This window comes from Coregonus lavaretus (genome assembly GCF_964263955.1).
Source record: "Coregonus lavaretus genome assembly, chromosome: 24".
Taxonomy (NCBI): domain Eukaryota; kingdom Metazoa; phylum Chordata; class Actinopteri; order Salmoniformes; family Salmonidae; genus Coregonus; species Coregonus lavaretus.
The window spans coordinates 25,395,783-25,400,740 of record NC_140011.1 but is presented as its reverse complement, the minus strand read 5'-3'; positions in this window follow the sequence as shown (position 1 = coordinate 25,400,740).

The following is a 4,958-nucleotide window of genomic DNA, read 5'->3' as shown; positions in this document are numbered from 1 at the left end:
TTGTGTGAAGCTTGTCGAAAGCTACCCAAAATGTTTGACCCAAGTTAAACCATTTAAAGTCAATGCTACCAAATACTAATTGAGTGTATGTAAACTTCTGACCCACTGGGAATGTGATGGAAGAAGTAAAAGCTTAAATAAATCATTCTCTCTACTATTATTCTGACATTTTACATTCTTAAAATAAATTGCGGATCCTAACTGACCTAAGACAGGGAATTTTTACAAGGATTAAATGTCAGGAATTGTGAAAAACTGTGTTTATATGTATTTGGCTAAGGTGTATGTAAACTTCCGACTTAAACTATAAGTACATTATTTACCTTCAGAGGTGAATGTATCAAAAAAGTTCCCGTGTCAAAAGTGTTTTGTTGTTGTGCGCTATCCTCAAACAATAGCATGGTCTTTTTTTTGTTGTAATAGCTACTGTAAATTGGACACTGCAGTTAGATTAACATGAATTTAAGCTTTCTGCCCATGTCTATAGTGGGGGAAAAAAGTATTTCGTCAGCCAATAATTGTGCAAGTTCTCCCACTTAAAAAGATGAGAGAGGCCTGTAATTTTCATCATAGGTACACGTCAACTATGACAGACAAAATGAGAAAAAAATGTCCAGAAAATCACATTGTAGGATGGAAGGAGGTTTTCACTCAAAATCTCACGATACATGGCCCCATTCATTCTTTCCTTTACACGGATCAGTCGTCCTGGTCCCTTTGCAGAAAAACAGCCCCAAAGCATGATGTTTCCACCCCCATGCTTCACAGTAGGTATGGTGTTCTTTGGATGCAACTCAGCTTTCTTTGTCCTCCAAACACGACGAGTTGAGTTTTTACCAAAATGTCCTATTTTGGTTTCATCTGACCATATGACATTCTCCCAGTCCTCTTCTGGATCATCCAAATGCACTCTAGCAAACTTCAGACGGGCCTGGACATGTACTGGCTAAAGCAGGGGGACACGTCTGGCACTGCAGGATTTGAGTCCCTGGCGGCGTAGTGTGTTACTGATGGTAGGCTTTGTTACTTTGGTCCCAGCTCTCTGCAGGTCATTCACTAGGTCCCCCCGTGTGGTTCTGGGATTTTTGCTCACCGTTCTTGTGATCATTTTGACCCCACGGGATGAGATCTTGTGTGGAGCCCCAGATCGAGGGAGATTATCAGTGGTCTTGTATGTCTTCCATTTCCTAAAAATTGCTCCCACAGTTGATTTCTTCAAACCAAGCTGCTTACCTATTGCAGATTCAGTCTTCCCAGCCTGGTGCAGGTCTACAATTTTGTTACTGGTGTCCTTTGACAGCTCTTTGGTCTTGGCCATAGTGGAGTTTGGAGTGTGACTGTTTGAGGTCGTGGACAGGTGTCTTTTATACTGATAACAAGTTCAAACAGGTGCCATTAATACAGGTAACGAGTGGAGGACAGAGGAGCCTCTTAAAGAAGAAGTTACAGGTCTGTGAGAGCCAGAAATCTTGCTTGTTTGTAGGTGACCAAATACTTATTTTCCACCATAATTTGCAAATAAATTCATAAAAAATACTACAATGGGATTTTCTGGATTTTTTTTTCTCAATTTGTCTGTCATAGTTGACGTGTACCTATGATGAAAATAACAGGCCTCTCTCATCTTTTTAAGTGGGAGAAATTGCACAATTGGTGGCTGACTAAATATTTTTTATCCCCACTGTATATAACAAAGTATTGAGAAACTTTTGTTATTGACCAAATACTTATTTTCCACCATAATTTGCAAATAAATTCATAAAAAATCCTACAATGTGATTTTCTGGAGAAAAAAAATCTCATTTTGTCTGTCATAGTTGACGTGTACCTATGATGAAAATTACAGGCCTCTCTCATCTTTTTAGTGGGAGAACTTGCACAATTGGTGGCTGACTAAATACTTTTTTCCCCCACTGTATCATTGTTACATTTGGAAACCACCGCTCATTTGGATAAGAAATGCAATGCATATTTACGCGTAGCTCTCCTTGATCGTCGTCTCTCTGTTGAACCACTTTCTCAAAAAAGGATTGAGTGTCCTATCTCACTTTGATGACACTCGGCTTGTCTTCGAGTGGAGTGTTCGTTAGAATAGATACTTCAGATGTACCAACGACTGTCTGAGATGGGATTGTCCTTCCCAACTTGTGTCTTTAGTGGAAGTTCTAGACTACTTTACATGCCAGCTGCAGTCTGGTAATGCTACGGTCTAGTGAGTTTCTTCTTCTTGTGTAGAGATTGAGATTTTCAGAGTTCCTCACCATTTTAAACGTGTGGACTAACGTCTCACGTTTCCTGGTCTTAGAGTGTCAACCATTTGTAACGTTCAGCTCCCGCTGCACGTCGGCTGGTCTTTCTGGTCTAACCATTTAAAGCCGTGTAGCCACAGCTCCACGCTTCCTGGTCTCTGATTCAAAGTTCTAACCATTCTAAACGTGCAGTCACCACTCTCATGTTTTCTGGTCTAAATGTACATGTTTGTTATCAAGGCTTCTATACTCTGGTAAAAAGGGGGCGTTCCATCACGCCGACACAATGACTGTACTCACTAGGCGTGGTTGCTGACTGGGCAAAAGTTCTAATGAGAAAATAATTATCTCATTAGAAGGCTAAAATCATATTGCTATCTTAACCAAAATACTCTCATACTTAATCATATATTTTATACAACATTTATATGTAAACTTGACAAGTAGAATATGTACACTTTCCGAGTTACAGTTATTTCTTGATACCATCCTTAATGACATCACAAAACAATAAACAATATGACATGATTATTCTTTAGATCCCCACTAGCCATTCCAAACATTTGGATGTCAGGAATAATGTTCCAATGTCCAATCTTTTGACGTTAGAGTTTTTAGGTGCCAAGAGTCTCTCTGTGTAACAAAGAGATTTATTTGGTGGGTACTGAAAAGCAGAGAGGGAAAGTTCCTCCTGCTTAAAATTACGAGCAAGTGTTAAGGTGTCAAGACCGGCACTGCCCCCCTTCCCCTCTTCTGTGGGAGAGAAGGGGTCTGGCTATTTTCAAACATTTGCCTAGCTGATGGGTCCTTTGATCCACTGTCAGGAGAGTCATGACAGGGTTAAGGTTTGGGATAGGCTTAAAACTAAAATCTTTTTTTTTTAAACGTTATATTGCTGGATTTGAATTTGCAACATTTGGAATCAGAGGCAGATGCTTATGCCCATCCACCATCCCCGTCCACAACAAAACTGAAACCTACTTGAAGGTAACAGCACTCACTGTTCTAAACATGCAGCTTCATCTCCTGACATCCTCAGACAAGAATGGATGTCGAATGGTGACTTGTATCATGAGTGACCTGGATAGAAATGGACCCTTTTTCGCCCAGTGGGTTTTCAAGCTTTCTTCTTCTAATGGGGTGTTCGAGCTTCTGAATCTGGCGGTTAAATGCTGCCAGTAGATGCTGATGTTTCAGATAGTGATAGTGATGCACAAGCTAGGCCTATCTATCACTAGCTAACAGGGAAGAAATCAGATTGCGAGCACGCATGGTGACTGGGCCAAGCTAGAAGAGCTTGTGAAGTTTCTGGAGCCGTTCGCAATCCACACCGACCAACTTGTTGACCGGTTACTGGGCCAAGCTAGAGCAGCTTGTGAAGTTGCTGGAGGCGTTCGCAATCCACACCGACCAACTTCAAACTGACAGCCAGACGCTGTCTGATGTGGTGCCTTCTCAACCATGAGGCACACATGCAATCAACTACTGTTACAAAACAGTTGATTCAGGTCCTCCTGAAGTCACTGCATGAGTGCTTCGCATGCATACTGAATCCTCTGGCAGCCAACTTCAATCCAACCCCTGCAGCAGCTTGCCTGTTTCTGGTACTTCGCTAAACATAGATGGAGCCACTGATTTGGGAAATATTTTGTACTTCAGAAAATCTGAGAGTACAGCCGTGGAGCAGCAGGAAGCCAGGAAGATGCCAGCACAATGAATCCAGCAAGAATCTCGACCACAGTGCTTCAGAAATATAGCTTCCTCGCATCGAAGACTGTGTCTGAGGTCATTATTCAGCCAGAGGGTCAACCTGGCACGGCATTAACTTCCACATGTGAGCTGAGAAAATACCTGAAAGAGGTTAAGGGGTGCATGTTTACAGAGTCAACTCTCCAGTTCTGGCAGGCAAGGATGGCTGTTTATCCAAAGCTGTGCCCTGTGGCACTGGATATGGTTTCTGCCTCTGCATCCCAAGTGTTCATGGAGAGAACATTCTCTGTCTGTGGACAACTGTCATCGGGCTTGAGAAACCAAATGATCACCTCTCTGTAACGCAGTCTTCTTGAAGATGTACCAGAAAATCTTGTTTGGTTGAACAGAAACACACACACACACACACAGAAGCTGGCTGGTTGTGAACTGATAGATCTGTGAAGAGCTGTTGTATTCCTTATGTTTTTGCTGTTTTTGCAGCTGTTTTGCAACCGTATTTGAATTAACATAACATGTCAAATGTGCCAAGACTTCATTTGTTGTTTTTTCCTCTCTGTTTCTGTCAGATAAAGGCAAAGATACTTGATTCTTCTTACATCTACTACTAAAATTTAAAAAGCATTGGATTGGTGTAAACATTGGCAGGAGAGTTTCTTTCCACTATATTTCTTGCACTAGTCTAGGTACCTATCCTTTAAATCCATTAGGACTTATTTAGGTCATACCAAGGATAATTTAGCTCTTTGATTTTGAATTTTAAGACCACTTGAAGTATAAAATTAAATATTTTTTGATTAATATTTGTTTTGGGCCTTACTGTAATTAGCCCATATAAACTAGCTAGCTAGTGGGTAGCTACTGGTAACTATTAGCAACTGTGGATAATTGTTTCCAATGTTATTTCACACTTAAGAGTACCTGTAATTAAGCCAGCTAGCTACCTACCATTCAGCTGTTTTTCTAACCTCATTATCTGAAGCGTTAAGTAGTTAGTAG